Genomic DNA, 19218 nt, shown 5'->3' with positions numbered 1-19218 from the left:
AACTCTGCCAAGTAGGTGCTATGTACATGAGAGAGTCTCACAGAGGCGAAGGAATTCTCATAAAGTCACTCAGGTTTGTCTGGCTCAAAAGCTAAGAATGTATCGTATTTCTTAATCCATGTATGTATCACCCATTGTTCAGGCTGACGTCTCTCACGGAGGCAAAGAAAGGTGTGGAGAGAAGGGTCGCGGATGATCTGAAATAGAGTGTTTCTGGACAGGGCTCTCAGGGAAACCTATACAGGCAATTGTTTAGCTTGACTATGGGCATGACCTTTGTGTTTTCCTTGCTTACGTTCCTTTGTCTTCAGTCAAGTTTCTTTGGAAAATTCCAGTCTGCTTCCGCTGTACTGAGAGAAACAATGTTCTTTTGTTTATGCTTGAGCCAAAAAGTGAGAACAACACTTTCTCTGTCAGGGGCAGAGGGCGGGTGGCATGGGGTAACAGTTGATACAAAGTGAGAGAAGCCTAAAAGGGAGACGCTGTGCACACACAGTCCTGGGTCCTTTTCTCCCGTGTGTATTGTGGCAAGAGGGAGGGCAGGGAAAGGGGGCAGGTGCCTTTCCACGTGTGTAGCTGTCCTCTCTTGACTGCAGATGCTCTAGGTGAAACAGGCATCCTGTGGATCATATGGAGGGATCCTTGGGGGCGGGGGGGTCTCTATAGAGGAGCTCATCACTGTTTCTCCGATTTGGGATACATGAGCCTGGTGTCTTTTAAAGTCCATCAGTTCCTTCCTCTCTCCCCCTTGTTGGGGTCCTCTTGCCCCACAGGTAGTCTTCTTGGGTCGGGTACCCTCAAGATAGCGCCAACTTGCTTGTACAATCTTTTTCATTGTACACTTGGCCAGAGAAACTTCCACAACCTTGCCATGCCTGTTGGAAATCTGACTCATTGATAAAACAACTGCGTTGTAATTGGCGCACTCATGTTTTACCAGCTAAGCCGAAAACAGTGCCATCTCTGAGAACATCCACTGTTCTGCGTTAGCAAAGAAGCAGGCTGCTCCTCCTTATCATCACCTCCCAATTCCTTTTTCTTCTGCTTAAATAGGCACAGAGAGTAGATGAACAATTCCAGGGCATAATCCTAACGTCAGCCAGAAAATGGCTCTCTTTTTGCAGGAACTTCCCAAATTTATGAATGGACAGTGGTTCTTTCACTGTTCTCATGCGGCCTGTGGCGGATGGGACAGGAAGAAGCAGGAAAAAGCCTGGTGGAGTAAGGGAGCTCACAATCCTGATATATGATTTTGAATTCTTGGTTTTTTGTGTATAAGCTGCTGGTGACAAGGATGATCATTGGAGTAGCAAATCTAGCTTTGCTTTTAGCAAAATCGGAGGGCACATATCTGAAGGCTTTCTTCAGAACTGAAGGTGGAAAGTACAGATATCGGCTTTTGCATCTAATGTTCTCAGCTTTAGGGTTTGCCCAGCAATCAGAGGCAACAGGAACAATTTTGTTCAGCATTCAATTATGTGCGTTACTGCAACAACAAAGGCACAGAAATGTGCTTTTCTCAATTATAGGGTCAATGTGAGAGTAAAATGAAATAGTGTAAGGGCTAACAGCCATGGTAGCTCTTAAATCAGTGGTAGCCATGAGAGTTCGACAATCCCTAATTTGAAATCTGTAGGGCCAACTGTATTCCAGAATTCAGAAGTTTGGGGGTTTTAAATTTGGTAATTCTACATATTATGTAGCACCTCCAGGGGGTCTGGAGCGAAACCTTCTAATCAAATACATTTATATTTCTGCAGTGAAACATATAAATAAGTGGTTTAAATAAAGATATTAAGTAGTCTCATATCAGGTCTAGTGATGACCTGCCCCTATATGTGTTCAGACCAGTATCTGGTTTTGGCATCAAGGGAGTTGTGATTATATTGTCAACTTTCAGAGTTCCTAAAATATCAGTTTCAGACACAACATTATGAACTTGAATGAATAATACAAAGTCTTTGTTCAAGGAACTGAAAACCAACAAAACAAGTCACTGGACTACAGTTATCTTCACTGCCAATTCCCAACAATGCATCATTGATCCTGCCCTTTGCAAAATAAACTGCTTCATTTGACCCATTCATGTTTTACGGAGCTAGCCTAAAACAATGCCCTTTCTAAGTGCATCTACCACTCCGGCTAAAGTATTTGGTGTCTAGCAGACAGACCTCTTGGATGGCTATAACAGTACCGAGATTTATTAAATGGTGCCCTGCTGGTTAACAAGCATTCATACAACTCTGAAACATGCCTCTAATTATAACCAGGGAGCGTCGGGCACAAGGCTAAGTTCATTGGGAATTATACCCACCTTAAAGGACATAGAGTACACCTCTTATTATTAGTCCCTTTAAAGTATTGCATTCTGGCTACTATCAGTTGCTTTATATATGCCACGGAATTTGGCCAAGCTCCAGGCAATCAAGGATTCCTTCTACTTTTGAATGGCTTTTTTTTTTTTTTTTAAGTTTAAAAAAAGATAGAATAAAAACTATAAATTTAATCCACAGAGTTCCCAGATTACTTAAGTTTATTATTTAGCTTGAGATATTTACTACCAATTAATTGACTCATTTAAAATAATATACTGTAGAAAGCTTCATGTTGTGCTAAAAATATTTTAATATTAACTTACTAGAGTAATACGAGTGATATTTTTAGCACAATGTTTAAAGGGTCTTAGAGCTTTAGAATTGAAAGACTATGTTCGTAACCTCCATAGATTTGGCATGAAATATAATTTTAAAGAAATATTTAGGATGATAAACACTCAATTTAGATAGTTATCCCTGTAGGGAAGGGAATACAATCTCAATTGTATTGAGAAAAACTTATTCTTTAGACTGGATTAAAAGTACATGGGTATTTATTGTTCTTCATATGTTTTGAATGTCTCAAATATTTCATGATAAGTATATATATTGCATTATCTCATTTAGGTAAGGGCAAGAGAAGCACAAAATATATTTGCATGTCGAATATCTTAAAAATGACCTACTATTTAATCCTCAGCCATCTTCGATGGCTTTGCTTCCCGTGTTCTCTGATATTTCTTGAGTATTGAATGCCCTTCATGCTCAAAATTCTTTATAGGAATTAGTTGGTAGACAGAGGGAAAGGCCTGCAGACAAAGTGTCTGTGGAAAATGATTCCATTCTGAATGTGAAATTTGACATTTTATTCTTACAGGGAGATTGATAGCGCCGGAGGGACCCCCGGCCTCCTCCAGAGGCCTCTGTGATCTCATTTCTGCCTCCTTGGTCCATCTGCTCTTCTACGTCTCCTCCAAGCCTTACCTTTACATGATGCAGAAATCCGTCATTGGTCATGCTATCTGCATCTCTTCTTGTTTGCTTCCTTTCTCATGGAAGCTATTGAAGTAAGGCATCATTATTACATGAGAGAGGCCTTTCCCAGAATCCCAGGCTTTTTCCCATGAAACGTCATATGCTGTAAGAACCAGAGTCGACATCAGTCATCCTTAACAAGATGTGGGAACCCAACTATGGGCCTATTTGACAGACAGAAAAATCTCCTTCAAAACAAATGGTAAACAAACATTATGAAAATGCTTTTTTAGCATGGGTGACACAAATTTAGGATATCCAACCGTGTCTCATATTAAAATTTTTTTCTCTTTTTAGATATCATCCCAGTAATTATATAACATTCCATTATGAGTGTAGTTCAGATAATAAAGGCCTTTGATATCATGTACATAGGTGCTCTGTATAATGCTTGCAATATGAGTGTTCTTAGGATCTTAGAGAAGTATGTTTATTTCTCTGAAGTGAAATGTGCTAAAATTAATATCTTCAAATAAACTCATGATTTTCAAAATGTGTTGCTTCGTGAAGAGGAAACCTAGGTGTTGTTGGAGCTGCTTATCCTTCCGCCTGTGGTCTGCTCTTTGGGGAATGGGCCGCTCTAAGTCCTTTTGGCACAGTAGCTGTCTCTGCTGTTAACCCCCCAAAGAGGTGTGGAAAACACCAGGAGCAGAATCAAGGAAGAATAAGAAATCAAAGTCTGGTGAGAGTGTCCAGAACTCACAGTCGAGAGTGTTGTCACATTAAATAGGGTAAAGGAAAGAGACTCAGGGGCTGTGTTTTGCACAGCTCTGGTTTGGTGAATGAAGACAAGACCCTGGTTTTATTGCTTCCATGGACTGGTCAATTGTTTGTGAATCTGTGTAATGTGTTCTGAGGAGGTTGGACCTACAGCTCTAAAGATCCCAGAGTAAATTCATTTATATTGAAAAAGCAATCCAAAATTATCTCCTTCAAAGGATAGGTTGGTTACATATCTCCAGCAATGAAATACTCAAGCTTGGAACTCCCAAGTACACATCCAGTAATTACACACCAGAGAGGAGACTTCATTCAGGGAAAGCATAATTTATTCGTATTTAAACATTCCTTTACTGTTTGACAATGCAGTGATACCAACAAGGGGTACCAGGGATTTATAAACATTTGTCTTCATGCCATCATGCTGTAGAAAGCAGCCAAAGTGCTCACCTTAGATTCTCTTAGCCCCTTCCTCACAGACAGGGAGGCACACACATTGTCAACGACACATGTAGAATTAATGTGTCTCATATCGCTTGGCCTCCTGTGAGAAAATCACAGATTTCATGGCTCCTTCTAGCAGTTTCAGGAGTCCTGGCAGCTCTTGCAATCTGTAAATGTGGAAACTTCATTAATTCTAATTAAGTGTCAGAAATGAAAATCGAAAACACACAAAGAGGCTTTTCCTTAATAAGGAATGTTAACAACATGTGACCTTAGCTGTGTGACAAAGACAGTACTTGTACTAGAGGCTAAGGTGTGGGGACTGTTGTGGAGAGTATTAAAAGTGCTCTGAAAAGGAAATTTCATTATTTTTAATGATAAGTGTCAGGTGGGAGAAATGGGTAAACTGCTTTTTGTTTTTACTTTAAATACATTGAATTTAAAAAAACCCATAAATATACTACTCTCTTCATAATGAAAATGAAAATTTATAAATCACCCAGAAGATATGATCAATGTAAATAAGCTGGTGATTTAGACACCTTTACTTTTTAGCTTATATTGTCAATCGAATGTCTATCCTACAAATCAGATAATTGCTAAATCTCCACCTTAATTTCTTCAGATTAGATACAGTGTAAATCATTAATCCAGGCTACAAGGTAATTTTATTATATAAATTTAAAAATAGCTTATAATAAACCAATTAAAGAAGTCTTTGTGTGCGTATTAAACATACATAAAATACTGCCTGGTGTTTTGCTAGAATCACTCTCAAATTGCTTTCAACGCTGTATTCTCCAGAACCTTCTCATTGAACCTGCAGCATCTGCTTTGGGCCTTGCAGTATGGGTGGGAGTTTGAAGATAGTGGGGGTGGTGGAAGCATTCCAGTAGAATGTACAGATGGGAAAATGTGAAACATATTTTAGAACGTGTCGGTCCAGTTGGAGTTGTGGAAGAGGAAGTGGTGAGAGCTGAGGTTGAAAAGTTAGATTGGAATCAGGCGGTGACAGTTCTCGATTGCTATTCTGAGTTGGCACAGGACTCAGAAAATAGTGGGAGAGAAATTATTAGGCATGTGCATCCAGCCTTGCTCAGCTCTCTCACTCCATAATGTGGTTCTGAGCCAAGGAAAGAATTACTTCTGATATCCAACCTTGATCTGTTCCTTAAGCTGGTTAAAAACAAGACTAACAAGTTGTGTGTGTGTTTGGAGAAACTAGAAGCCTGAATCCTTGAGGTCAGGGACCTTGTTCTATTTATTTTGATATGCTTAGCACCACACTTAAAGTTGGCATGTGATTATACTGCTTATTAACTGTTCATTCTGGTTTTTATCTTCTCAATCATTATGTAGAAAACAATAAAGGTAGGACCAAACCCCATATATTACCTTATTTTTCTTAATTGTATTTTTAAATTACAAAAAGACACTGAACATGTATAACCAAACACAATGTGTTGTATTGGACCTTGGCTTGAAAAAAAAGAAAAGGTACAAAAGGTATTCCTGGGATATTTGGAGAAATTTGAATATGGTCTAGATAGATGAGGATATTATGAAATTATTACTCATTCTTTTGGTGCCTATAACTAACTTTCAAATGTTCAGCAACATGTACAGAAATAAAGCAAACATATCAAAATGTTACTAATTTTTGAATCTGGGTGGATGATATGTAACTATTCATTTTACTATTCTTTTCCTTTCCTAAATGTTTGAAATTATTCATAGTAAAAAGTTCAGAAACCTTTTAATTTGAAAAATATACTCCATCAGTCAGTGTTCTTGGTTTCTAATAAAGAAACCAACTCAGGCTAACTTAGGGGGGAAAAGTCTTTATTAAAGAGATAGTGGGTAGCTCACAGACTCTTTGGGAAGGCTTGAAAATCATACCGCCCTACAGGTCTTATGAAGAGCTCCTTGCCTGGCCCCTAGTGATGTCACAGCTGGTTCAGGTAACCCCACCTGAGTGCTGCAATTTCTGATATGTCTTCCTCCGGAGTAGGGCTATAGCTGCCAGCCAGCTGCTGCCTCTCCTGGGCCAGATTGGATTCTGTAAGCCCCTGACTCATGTAGCCCATGCCCTGACCACAAGAGACTATGGAGCCTCCTTCCCTCCCTCCTCCCCAGCGGCGCTCCCCCCTTGCTCCCTCCCTCGCCTCTGGGGAGGAGGGAGGGAGGAAAAGAGGCAGTGCCAGCATCTCTCCTCTCTCTCTCTCCTCTCTCTCTGGGGAGGAGGGAGGGAGGAAAAGAGGCAGCGCCAGCATCTCTCCTCTCTCTCTCCCTTCGGCTGGGATCGAACCTCAGGCCCTTGAATCCCAAGACCAATGCTCTATCCACTGAGGCAAACCAATCTGCACTCTGCTTCTCTCTTTTTTTTTAGGGCCTAAAGTAGAGGGTTTCAATCAACTTCTTTTTTCCGGTAGACTACGACCACTTGTTGAGCTTAAAGCCCTCACATTTGCCTCTTGTTGATCGCTGAGAGAGAAAGAATTCGACAGGGCCCCTAGAGTTACATTGTGAAATCCCTACATGAGGAGAGAGAAAAGGAGAATATGTCGTCTTTTTCCACGTCTCTAATATTGAGAAATATTCCCCCGAGAAAATTGGGGAGGACAGACAGGGACTAAGGTTATGGGTGTCTAGCTCCTGATAAGCCTTCTCAAACTCTGAAAGAACAGGCTAACTCCCTGTGGACTAAAAGGCATCTCTGGTCAGCCTCAGTCTTGAAGAATGTCTTGGCTTAATAGTCCTTTTCCAGAGAGCAGATTGCCTGACTTAGTGAAGAAGTTGCACCATGTGTATGTTTTCCATCCCATTCCTCTGACCTCATCCTCTTAGATTTCTTCTCCGCAAAGCCAATTGAACAGTTGTATCTCAGACTCAGGCTCAAAAACCAGGTTCATTTATTTGCTTCAACATAACCCCTCAATTGAAAATTGAAAACAATTCAGGAAGGAAGACTTGCAACATAAATGGCACCTATGAATGCTCTGGAAATTAATCCGTTATACACATCATTCTTTTTTGAGGTTGTTTTATCTTCCTTCTAAAGAACTCAGAAACTCAATGGCAACTTGAAACAGAACCCAATTTAGTCCTGTCATTAGACCAAGAGGGTTTTATTCTCCCTGGTCCTTTGTCAGATTTTAAATGGATGTGGTTTTATTCCCCTTCTCATCTAATACTGGAACATATCCATCTACAGAAAGATCTCACTTTTAAATGATGTTCTTGTATTTCAAGAGACCTTTTACAAGGGAAAAATAATAGCTCCCCTCTAAACAAAGCTCATGGCTGGAAAGTGAGTCTATTTATCTCCAAAGATTCAACAAAATCTTACAAAGTGTCGGGCCCAAATTCTTGGTGGCTAAAGGAGGTGGGGTTCAGAAGGTGGACATGACTTGCTCAGAGTCACATAGCTGGGTTAGTGTGTCACCTGTGTACTTTCTTTCTTCTCATAGCTATTGGGTACTTTTCCTCGAAGTGAGACCCAGACTCTGGTTGGAACAAGAATTCCTGTCCTATGCTCTTCTGAGATATAGCACCCTAGAGAATTAAAATGTTCAGCTGTTGCCATTGTCTGGTGTAAATCTCTCTACATTCACCTGTTTCCCTTAGGAGAGAGTGGCTCACTGGACCGTGGCTGAAACCCCCACATAGTCCAAACCTTGGTGATCTGTTTGGTTTATTCTCTCAATGGACCTCTTCTCTGTACCCACACACCCACTCTTTCCATTCCTTGTACTGTTTAAAGTGCCTCCCATCACAGGGTCTGTGCATTTATGTATTTCCCACATTCAATCATCCTAGCCCAGTGGTCGGCAAACTCATTAGTCAACAGAGCCAAATATTAACAGTACAATGATTGAAATTTCTTTTGAGAACCAAATTTTTTAAACTTAAACTATATAGGTAGGTACATTGTTAATAACTTAATTAGGGTACTCCTAAGCTGGCCTTTGCTAAAAATGTCCTCAACCTGATTGAGGTATGCTCGCTGAGGTCGACCCCTTCCAACTCTCCCATCCACACTCGTCTTGTATACTGGTTTCGTCTATCTCCTTTCGTTCATCCTCTCTATATGTCCAAACCATCTCAACATACCTTTCTCAATCCTCGACACTACATCTTCTTTCACTCCACAACATTCCCTAAAATTAACCTAATAAACTTTACTTAAAGTTTTAAGTCTTAGTTAAACTATAGGTACGTTGAATAAAACTTGATATCATACTTAAAAACAAAACAAAAAAACAAAACAAGGGACTATGGGAAAGCACGTAGCTTGCATTTCAGTTTCTAGAGTGGAATGCTTTGCCTGCTTCATAAGGTGAGGAATTATCCAGGAATAGCAAAAGTGATTCAGATGTGTTGGCCAAGAACAATAACAAAATTCAACTGCTTCTTCAATGGAAATAGATGTCTATATTATTAAAGGTAAAAGTTATACTTCCCAGAGGAAGTCACAGTTTGACATGCAGGCATGGGTGTGTGTATGTATCTATTGAAAATATTGATAACATATATAGATTCTTTACATAACAATAATGATGGTAGTAGCTAATGTGTACAGAACAATTTCTGTGTACCAGATACCATTTTAATATATTTTTATATGAATTAAAGTATTGCTCACAATAACCCTATAAGATAGATACAAACATTAATATTTTCGTTTTTCTATGAGGAAACTGAAGTTCCAAAGGTTAAGTAAATATTTAAACTATGCAAGTTCTCAGAGCTAGTAAGTGGTGCAGCCAGGATTATGAATCCAAATAGAGACTGTGCTCTTTAATGATAGCCTCTCTGATAATTATTGTTCTATTGTTGTGTGTATTCACATATCCGTATATTGGAGAAGGTGAAGACAAAAGGCAGTAACAGCTGGAAGGAAATACAGATCAAGGGAATTTTTAAAAAATTAAGTAAAGAATCTAGTACAATGTTGAAAAGATACTCGGAAAAATTCAGTGGAGATGGAGGGCTTGAATATATGATGATACAGGATTCCTGAGAAGGTGGGAGGGGATGGGATCTGTGGGAATAAAACCACATTTCAGCCTAAAACTTTGATTCCACCTTTGTTAAAATTAAAACTTTTAATATTTCCTCGAAATAACTTTTATTAATTAAAAAACCCCACATTGGTATGCAAGTGACTCAAAAAATAAAGGTATGTGATGAGAAACACAGAGGGAAGAAGGAACCTTATTGACATTAAGTGCCTAAAGAATTCAAAGTACTGTGTTGGCTATTGCTCTTCTCAATAAGATAAGGAAGAGAGGTTATCAGGGGTGGGCAAACTTTTTGACTCGAGGGCCACAATGGGTTCTTACACTGGACCGGAGGGCCGGAACCAAAGCATGGATGGAGTGTTTGTGTGAACTAATATAAATTCAAAGTAAACATCATTACATAAAAGGGTATGGTCAGGGAGAACCAAGATGGCGGCATAGGTTAACACCGGAGTTTGCTGCTTTGAACAACTACTTCAAAAGTGAAACTAAAAGACAGAACGGACATCACCAAGAACCACAGGAACGCTGGCTGAGTGGAAGTCCTACAACTAGGAGGAAAGAGAAACGCATATGGACACTCAGAGGAGGCGCAGTGCTGAAGTCAAATTCTGAGGTGCGGAGTGCGCGGAGCGGGCTGGCGGCGGAGGGCGCAGTTGGCGTTTTCAATCGGGAGGGAGTCGCAGACTCTGAGCTCCAGATACGGGCGAGTCTCTAGGGACCCAGACTCAAACGGGAGAAGCGGGACTGTCTGGCTTCGGTCAGAGCAAGTGCAGCTTTCTCTCTGAGCTTTGCAGCGGGTGCTGGGACTCAGAGAGGCAGAGCCCCTGGGGACAGGACTGAGAGCCGCCATAACTGCTCTCTCCGGCCCACCCTGTTGATCCTGTGCTACCCGCCCCGCCCAAGCCCTGCACACAGGCATTTGCCGGATAGCCTCAGGCAAAGGCTAGATTAGCACCTCCCTAGAGGACAGAAGTTCTCTCACTGCTGACACAGCTGATTCTCATAGCCAATTGGCCTGGAGGTCAAACCCTCCCTGGTATTAGCTACAACAAGGTTTAACTATAAGACTGCGAACAAAGACCACTAGGGGGTGCGCCAAGGAAGCATAACAAAATGCGGAGACAAAGAAACAGGACAAAATTGTCAATGGAAGATATAGAGTTCAGAACCACACTTTTAAGGTCTCTCAAGAACTGTTTAGAAGCCGCCGATAAACTTAATGAGATCTACAAGAAAACTAATGAGACCCTCGATGTTATATTGGGGAACCAACTAGAAATTAAGCATACACTGACTGAAATAAAGAATATTATACAGGCTCCCGACAGCAGACCAGAGGAGCGCAAGAATCAAGTCAATGATTTGAAATGCGAAGAAGCAAAAAACACCCAACCGGAAAAGCAAAATGAAAAAAGAATCCAAAAATGCGAGGATAGTGTAAGGAGCCTCTGGGACAGCTTCAAGCGTACCAACATCAGAATTATAGGGGTGCCAGAAGATGAGAGAGAGCAAGATATTGGAAACCTATTTGAAGAAATAATGACAGAAAACTTCCCCCACCTGGTGAAAGAAATGGACTTACAGGTCCAAGAAGCGCGGAGAACCCCAAACAAAAGGAATCCAAAGCGGACCACACCAAGACACATCATAATTAAAATGCCAAGAGCAAAAGATAAAGAGAACCTCTTAAAAACAGCAAGAGAAAGAAACTCAGTTACCTACAAGGGAATACCCATACGACTGTCAGCTGATTTCTCAACAGAAACTTTGCAGGCCAGAAGGGAGTGGCAAGAAATATTCAGAGTGATGAATACCAAGAACCTACAACCAAGATTACTTTATCCAGCAAAGCTATCATTCAGAATTGAAGGTCAGATAAAGAGCTTCACAGATAAGGAAAAGCTAAAGGAGTTCATCACCACCAAACCAGTATTATATGAAATGCTGAAAGGTATCCTTTAAGAAGAGGAAGAGGAAGAAAAAGGTCAAGATACAAATTATGAACAACAAATATGCATCTATCAACAAGTGAATCTAAGAATCAAGTGAATAAATAATCTGATGAACAGAATGAACTGGTGATTATAATAGAATCAGGGACATAGAAAGGGAATGGACTGACTATTCTTGGGGGGGAAAGGGGTGTGGGAGATGCGGGAAGAGACTGGACAAAAATCATGCACCTATGGATGAGGACAGTGGGTGGGGAGTGAGGGCGGAGGGTGGGGTGGGAACCGGGAGGAGGGGAGTTATGGGGGGGAAAAAAGAGGAACAAATGTAATAATCTGAACAATAAAGATTTAATTAAAATTAAAAAAAAAAAAAAAAAGGGTATGGTCTTTTTTTTTTTTTTAGTTTTATTCATTTCAAACTGGCCGGATCCGGCCCGCGGGCCGTAGTTTGCCCACAGCTGGGTTAGATAATATGAACATTCCAGTGACCTCTCAGTTGCACAAGGAACAAAGAACACTCTTAGGAGCCAGGTGGGGCAAAGGTCTTACTAAAGTATAAACTTCTGTAGGGTCGGTTTCTTTTTTTTTGTTAATCTTCACCCAAGGATATTTTTCCATTGATTTTTAAGGAGAATGGAAGAGAGAGGGAAAGATAGAAAAACAACGATGTGAGAGAAATACATTGATTAGTTGCCTCTTGCATGAGCCCTGACCAGGGCCGGGGCTGGGGAGGAGCCTGCAACCAAGGTACACGTCCTTGACCAGAATGGAACCCAGCACACTTTGGTCCACAGGCCAACACTCTATCCACTGAGCCAAGCCAGCTAGGGCTCAGTTTCTTTCTTTCTTTTTTAAAAAATATATTTTTATAGATTTCAGAGAGGAAGGGGAAGAGAGAAAGAGAAAGAGGAGAGAGGGAGGCAGGGAGGGAGGGAGGGAGGGAGGGAGGGAGGGGGAGAGAGAGAGAGAGAGAGAGAGAGAAACAACGATGAGGGAGAATCACCAATCAGCTGCCTCCTGCATGTCCCTACTGGGGATCGAGCCCGAAACCTGGGCACGTGCCTATGACCAGAATCGAACCCAGGACCCCTCAGCCTGAGGGCTGACATTCCATCCACTGAGCCGAACTAGGCAGGGCTCGGTTTCTTAATATCATAAGTTATATAGTTTCTTTCTTTGATAGTGCAAGAAACTTCCCAAGACACTCAATTTTAACATCAAAGTTTTTGCATAGTATTCCCAGACATCACCTTTAGTGACAGAGTATGTGGTGACCACAGGGTCTATAACATGGTTGTTACAAGATTGCACTTTATTTGTAAGATTAAAAAATCCAGGGAATTTAGGGTATTGGAAATAATATTAATGAAATGATAGTCCATGGACTCTGAGTTGGATAAGGAGGGAAGTATTAAAAGAAACTTTAACGGATTAGAGATCCTGATGAGTTTGAAAAATAGACTGGGCATATTTTTTTGTTTGTTTTTTCTTTTTTAAAAAATTCTTTATTGTTGAAAGTATTACATATGTCCTCTTCCCCCTACCCCCATTAACCCCCTCCAGCAAGTGGGCATATTTGAATAAGCAAGTTAGAAAAATAGAATGTTGTTGTCAAAGAGCAGGTTGCTTGATTTTGAAGGTGAAACAGTTTTAGGTGATGAAAGGGTCTAAGACTCTACCTTAGACTCTAAGTCTAAGGTATGGAAATAGGTATCTGGAGTGTGGAGTGGATTCGATTATTGGAGATGAGGGATTAAAAAGTTGAAAAGGCCAGAATGTTGGCCTTTTGATTTTAATCTCATCCAAGAAGACACTGATGGGCTGAAATGGAAAGAAAGGTTGGGCAGTACGTGACAGTCTTCAATGAATGAGGAAGAGGGACTTGGAGATCAGGTGACAGCAACAAGGAGGGAAGAGGGGGTAATAACTGATTGGCATGCACCTCAAAGGAACAGTTTTTTTTACAAACATCTGGGAGAGTAATGGCAAGGAAACAGAAAGAAGCAAGGAGTACATTAAAACCATCTTCTGACATATGGTAAGAGAAAAAAACAACCCTACTTTAGAGTATTTTGAATATTCTTATGTATCATACCAAAACCTGTCATTATTCAAATCTCATACTTAAAAAACTCCTTTTTTTTAAAAAAATTAAAGGTTTACGGATGTATTATTTTGAAAAGAAAGAATCATTTTTAGTAAAGGGAACCTTTCATACAAACTCTAAGGAAAACCACTGTCCAAAAGATGAGAATGGCTTATTTTGCCTGCTTTGAAAACCTGTAATATTTCTATAACATGCCTATTTGAACTTATTTTTTAAAAATGTTCAACCCCGCCCTGACCAGTTTGGCTCAGTGGATAGAGCAGTGGTCCTCAAACTTTTTAAACAGGGGGCCAGTTCACTGTCCCTCAGACCGTTGGAGGGCCGGACTATAGTTTAAAAAAACACTATGAACAAATTCCTATGCATACTGCATATATCTTATTTTGAAGTAAAAAAAACAAAACGGGAACAAATACAATATTTGTATTTGCATGTGGCCTGCAGGCCGTAGTTTGAGGACCCCTGGGATAGAGCATCGGCCTGAGGACTGCAGGGTCCCAGGTTCCATTCTGGTCAAGGGCATGTACCTTGGTTGGGGGCACATCCCTAGTAGGGGGTGTGCAGGAGGCAGCTGATCGATGTTTCTCTCTCATCGATGTTTCTAACTCTCTATCCCTCTCCCTTCCTCTCTGTAAAAAATCAATAAAATATATTTAAAAAAACACACACAAAAAACCAAACAATTCCTATTACATTACCCTTCCAAGGGTCCACATTACCTTTGGTAGTAGCTCCCAAATTTCGGTAAATGAAAAAGTCATAAATGCAAATCCGAACGGACCCTCTTTGGTTGCGACTACGTTTCAGAGCAAAACCACTGGGCCTAAGAAAGGGGAGGATCCGGGGAGGGGGAAAGGCAGGCTCAGACCTACGAGGGTAAAGTGAGCGCCGGCCAGACTGGTGGGGGAACTCGAGTAGGGGAACTCTCCCCTCTCCCAACCCGAGGCGGCGGAAGGGGCGGACCCATGGGCGGAAGTGACGTAGCCGGCTTTGGGCTCTGAAGGGAGGCGTAGCCGGTCGCTGGAGGTGGCATTGGTGCCGGAAGAGGTTCGGCGGTTGATGGCGGCTCCGTCTCGGGAGCCTCAGTAGGACTCCCCGTTTGTCCGGGAGCCCCTCCCTGGGTAAGCGCTTTGCCCAGCCCGGCGCCCTGTGCGCGGGACCCCAGCGGAGCCCTTTGGGGGCTCGGGAGACGCCCCTCAGCTCCTAGACTCTAGGGCCTGGCGGGTCTCGGGAATGGTCTCCGTGGTGACGACGCACAAAATGACGACGCTGTCCCCGTCGAGGACAGCCTTTCCTCCCCGGCCGCGATTGTGACAGGGAGTGGGCGAATTCAGTTGGCAGTGGATTTGGAAAAAGGCGACGGGTGGTTGCCCCACGCCGCTGGGCGGCCGGGATAAGCCTTCGCGAGTTGGGGGAGGCGTGTGGGACGTGGCGCTATGGCGGGGGCGAGTGGCGGGGGACCCCCGAAGCAGAAACGGGCCTGCCCGAGGCTCAGCTCTGGGGCGAGTGGTGTGTGGGTGCTGCCGGCCTAGGTAAGTTTGGGCAAATCTCTAGGTCGAGTCCGGGAAGGACGCTGGGGTTTGCTGGTGCGGACGGAACGCCAGTGTTTTGGTTTGAGTCGCCGGTGGAGGAGGCGGAGACTCCCTGCGCCGCCCACGGTCGCGGCGGGCGGAGTTAGCCCGGTCTCGGGCCGCACCTGGGGTGCGGGATTAGATAACGCTTTTCTCCGGCTGTTTATAAATGGCTCTGAAGCACAGTGTTCCCGGGGGAACTTAGCAGATCTCCTGGGAGAGAGTCACATCTTCCTTTGCTTAGGCAACTGTTGTTGATTTCACAACTCTCCTTCCGGTCCACCCGACACTCCGTTGGGCCGCAGTGTGTTGACACGTCGGGAGTGTGCGCTCCTCGCTTTGGAAAATTGTTGGGGGGCGGGGGGGGGGGAGGGTGGAGAAGTGTGTGTGCGTGTTTGTTGATAAACATATATTACCCTATTCATAATAACTTTGCTTGAAAACACTGTGGCATTTGACCTACATGTAGGTTTCAAAAAGTAATTATGGATTACTATTAAGTCGGGGATTTAGATAGAAAAATCCAAATTTTTCAACTGTCTGCTTTCCGCTAATTGCAAGGTTTCTACAAACCGCGCACGGACAATTACTAATTATAGTTTTGGGGCTCAATTCCAAAAAGATTTTAAAGAGATTACTTGATTAACCAGTTAATCTAAACATGGGTTAGTTGCCTTCAGGTGACATTCGGGTGTAGAGAAGGCCTTAGTTTTGTTCTTAGCAAGGGTGAACTTGATTTCTTGAAGGATTACTTGGTTACATTTCTTACTAGGTTTGGGTGTTTTTTGTTTTTTTTTTTTCAACTTCAAAGAACATTTTGTAATTTTTGTTTTCTATTTATCACATTTTTTAATTGTACACTTCTGTATACAGTTATGGCCTCAGCCATTTATGTAGAATTAACCAGTAAATTCCTTTTCCTTAACAAAATAACAGGTGTCTTGGAATTTTAAGTTTCAACTTTTTTAATGATGTTAAATAATTATGAAAGATCCTAACTACTTTTTTCTATACTACTATGGCGGAATTATCTCAGGTGAAGTTTATTGGATTGTATTCTTTTGCAATTTGCATACTGTTAAGTAAAATTTTGGCTGGATGAACGCCTGGCTTTTTAGTTTATTTTGCCTCAAATAAATCCGTAATAGAAGAGAAAAACAATTCTCCCCTCTAATATAGTATATGGGCCATGATCGTAGCATTTTAGAAACCAACTTTTAAAACAGTCTAAAATAGTAAAAAGTGATGTCAGTGACCCCTGAGCAGAGAACTCACCTGTAAAGAGTTTTGGAGGTAGATCCCTGTCAGAGTGCAAATTAACAGATGGGTGGCTTTTCTGCCTCCGAGAAAGAATGCTAGTAATATTTTTTTGGTGTGTAAACTAGCTGCTAGTCTTTGTTTAAGTTATAGTTTGAATAATTGGAAACTATTAAAATGTCAGACATTTTATCCTTCATGTATTTGTGTGTCCTATAGGACTGAAGTTTGGAGGTAATTATAAATTTTATATATTTTTAACTGAAGATTTAAAAAAATAATTTTGCTAAGTTTGTTAATCACTACTTGTAATGCGTTTTCACTAGTAATTTTTATTTGCTGTGGTTTTACTTTTATTATGGAAAATTTCAAACATACATAAGGAGAACAAAGTAAAAAGAACCATTGTTTTGCTAATCTTGTTTTATTACCTCCCTCAAACATTTTTTCCTCATTGAATTTTAAAATAAAATCCAAGACATCAGGGTATTTTACTTATAATTAGTTTAGCATGTTTAAGTGATGAGAACTTTGAAAAAATACAATCATCATAATCATATCACACAAAACAAAATTACCTTATTCTTGAATTCTAATTGTTAGAACTGGAAAATTATGTAAAATATTTATTTAAAAAGCTTAATTTGATTCTGTATATTTAATGTATAGAAGTTTTTAAATATGGTCTATTTATTTATTTGACTAATGCTTACATTTTTTGGGAGCTAGTCAAATAAATTGAGTATCAGGAGCCACTGGGAAAAATACTAAGATCTGTTTGGGGCTTGAAAAAGTTCCAAGAGGAAGAAGTAAAGATAATATTGAAGTGCTCCCGTTTCCCCAAATTTATTTTAGTTAACTGAATGCCCATTGCATATTATTTACCCTTTTCCTTAAATATTGATGAATCCCTAAATAACAAAATTGGCCAAAGACTTTATAGTATAAAGTTCACAACATAACACATGTAAAGGAACTCTAGAGATGTTAGGACTTTAGAGACTATATTAGGAAACCTGGAAGAGGGCACTGCAGACAGCATTGTTTTTGTTTCCCAGTTAAATGTATCTGGTCCTTTAGTTTGGGGAAATTTTTACTTAGCCTTGGTTTGCATCTTAATGTACCCATGTTTCTTGAGATGTGCTTTAGAGAACGGGAAGAAACATTGGGTATTGGTAAAGCTGCTTCCACTTCCCCTTGTGGATAGTGGCCATATTTCCTCTCCAGCTGAGGATGCAGTTTGTTCTTTTTCTCAGTATGTTAATGAAGTTATACTTCCCAAGCATTACCACAAGGTGATGCAGTGATTTTACACTTTTCCACTGGGTGGTGTATATGTGTGTGCATGTGTGAGCATGCATAGTGTATTAATTTGCCTGTGAATCATCTTGCTGCATTGGCATTCTCAGTGAATTTCAACATTTTAATAAGTTTGGCTATCATTTTACTCCCTGTCATCTGTGTGAGGAGAGAAACAGAACTATATGGGAATTAGAAATTTTCATTTTACTACTTAAAATGGGTCAATTCATGTTGTAATTATATTCAGATTACATTTATCCTTAACTTTTTTGTGACTAGAAGATATTGGAATTTAATTTTAAAAAGTAAGGTGGAAACAAGAGTGGAATAACTTGTAAAATTTTTATAGTTCTAATCACATTGAAATTTTTTGAAAAGGTTGGGGTGTTGGAGAGGGATTAATGAAGATTATTAATAGGATGATCACAAATTATTTTACTCTTCAGGTTTATATGCATCATGAATGTATTTAAAGTCTGATGTTAGGGTTTTGTATTAAAAACTTGAATTTGTGGGGAGGGTTTAAAATGAAATTTGATGTTTATATGTTTATTTAAAGCATGAAAATACATTTATATATGCTGGTAAAAATTCAATCAATATAGTTAAAAGTCCTTTATTTAAACATATGCTTCATGAGTAAAGACTTAACTATATGGTGAGTACTTTTTAATCCCTCTTGATGCATTATAAGCATATCTAAGTATATATATGTATACTTTATGCTATTTTATACCTTGAAAACTTTTCAGTGAAGTAAAAGTGTAAGGTTGGATTTTGGATTTTTAAATCACTATTGTAATGGAGGTTAAATAAGTTTAAACTCGGCTCCCTTGTTTTATAACAAATACAGCTTTGTTGATTTAGTTTACTTTAGGAAATGTGTTAAGTTTTAAGAAAAAAAAAAAGAGGTTTTATTTTTATTCCGCTTCTAATTAAAAACATGGGTAACTCATTCTAAGCTAGCCTTATTTTCTCCTTACTGAATGTCTTCCTCAGAGAATCTTAAATATTCAGTCTTTTCATAGAAAAATGTTACTGATTCACTTGCCTCAGTTTAGGTAGTTGTATCTATTAGAAGTTTGTTCAGTTGATTCAGTTACAGTTTTTCTTAGTATCTTACCAGTAGTGAACATTTTTTTCAAAACTGGAATCTGAATGGTTTTTTTTCCTTTATGAAACCACTGACTTGAAAAGAGGTTATCATTAATGACTTCATTAGCATCATGACATCCTCCTAAACCCAGATTAGCTCAGACAATTCAAAAAGAAAGTAATAGAACTCTAGTTATTTTAGGCAGGGTTCCAGTGTTTATAAGTGTGACTTTTTTTAAATTTTCCTGGAGGTTTTGGGTTACCAGCTGGGGAGTATTGACAGTTAAGTGTTTCTGTGAAATAGGTTGCTGGTAATAGAACCTTCTTGTTAGTGCAGAGATAGCTAGGGAGGATTAATCCTGAACACTCTCTTTAGCTCCTAATTCTGGCAAA

At 40.2% G+C, this 19218-nt stretch overlaps 1 protein-coding gene and 1 long non-coding RNA gene across 7 annotated transcripts in view; one reads left to right on the top strand and one right to left on the bottom strand.

Moving 5' to 3' along the window:
- Positions 1 to 4381: 4381 nt before the first annotated feature.
- On the bottom strand, positions 4382 to 14538 carry LOC118666082. Its single transcript, XR_004970834.1, has 2 exons — positions 14320 to 14538; positions 4382 to 4681 (listed from the first exon to the last, which is right to left on the bottom strand). It is a non-coding gene; the product is annotated as an uncharacterized LOC118666082 (long non-coding RNA).
- A 35-nt stretch (positions 14539 to 14573) lies between these two features.
- TAX1BP1 (Tax1 binding protein 1) overlaps positions 14574 to 19218 on the top strand; it is a 63216-nt gene continuing 58571 nt past the window's right edge. For all 6 annotated transcript variants that reach the window (XR_004970831.1, XM_036327755.1, XM_036327754.1 and 3 more), the window contains exon 1: positions 14574 to 14721. The gene's annotated coding sequence lies outside the window, so the exon portion shown is untranslated. The remainder of the gene's footprint in view (positions 14722 to 19218) is intronic.

Source organism: Myotis myotis, unplaced genomic scaffold (genome assembly GCF_014108235.1).
Source record: "Myotis myotis isolate mMyoMyo1 unplaced genomic scaffold, mMyoMyo1.p scaffold_m19_p_11, whole genome shotgun sequence".
In the NCBI taxonomy this organism is placed as follows: domain Eukaryota; kingdom Metazoa; phylum Chordata; class Mammalia; order Chiroptera; family Vespertilionidae; genus Myotis; species Myotis myotis.
Note: the sequence above shows the minus strand (reverse complement) of the source record. Positions and strands in the feature narration are given on the sequence as shown.